Genomic DNA, 1195 nt, shown 5'->3' with positions numbered 1-1195 from the left:
TTTGTCATTTCATTAGTTTGTTTTCTGCATTTCAACTAAGTTCAGCAGCTTGTGCCTGGGACATTAATGATGCAAAACTCAACCAAGCAGGCACATTGTGGTGGGGCAGGGCAGGGGTGGGGTGGGGGCGGGGGCGGGTGGTGAGTTTTCAGAAATCTACTTGTGACCTTAGAGAAATTCTGTGGGGACTGTCTGGGCTATCCAATATACTCTGTGATTATATTCTACATTTAGGCCTTGACCTATTTTTAAGCTATTTCCTTTCTGTATGCTTTTCAGAAGGAGAATGCCCCCTTCTGAAATATTGTTGTTTTGAAAACCAGGAATAAAACACAAATGACAGAGGGGTTGGACCCTCTCCGAGCTCCTCTTCGAGGCGTCTGGTATCAGCTCCCCCCGTCAGAAGCCGTGATAAGCACAGGAGGACTAGGACGTTGTGTGCGTTGTTAACTGCCGTATTCCGTGGCACGTTGAATAGTGTCGTGCACACGGCAGGTGCTCCCTAAAATTTGTGGAATGAATTTGCCGAAAAAACTGTGCTTCCCAATCTGCCTTGTGCCCCCGGTGCTTTGTAACATGGTGTAGATTTGGTGAATTTGCTGAACTACAAAATGGGGCCAAATACATAAAACTCAAGGATTTATACACACTCTTTTCCAATGGACATTTCAGTTTGCAGCTGGTTGGTGGTCTTAGCTAGAAGGAGGGATGGGGAAGGAAAGGCAGGTTCTCACCCTCACTGATCCCCAGGGTTGGTGTCGGAATGGGGATACTCGAGTGTAATTCGCATGATATTTGCACGTCATGTGCCTTTCCATTTCTAAAGTTCCATTATATCAGCACTGCGTTTATTCAGAGAGAGAGGAAGAGAGTGGTCTGAAAACAGATACAAACATCCTTCTGAGCTCATGTTAATGTTTCCCTCCAGAAAGAAGTTTCTAGAAGCCTCACAGGGCTTGCCAAATGAAAGACAGGCCTGGTCTCTAGAAATATTCTGAGAGCTGTGTTTATCTCACATCGGGAGCCCAGATCTTGTTTCCTAAGGAGAACGTTGGCAGCTGTCCCTCAGCAGTGACATTTACAGTTACCAAGTGACAATTCATGAATCTTACCAAATTTATCAATATTTTTGTCTCTCGCCTCCCCACCACTGCCCCCCCCCCCCCGAGAAATTGCGCTAACGAAACCATATAAA

The sequence above is a fragment of the Neofelis nebulosa genome, chromosome 9 (assembly GCF_028018385.1).
Source record: "Neofelis nebulosa isolate mNeoNeb1 chromosome 9, mNeoNeb1.pri, whole genome shotgun sequence".
Taxonomy (NCBI): Eukaryota; Metazoa; Chordata; class Mammalia; order Carnivora; family Felidae; genus Neofelis; species Neofelis nebulosa.
The sequence above is the reverse complement of the archived record's forward strand: the minus strand, read 5'-3'. Positions refer to the sequence as shown.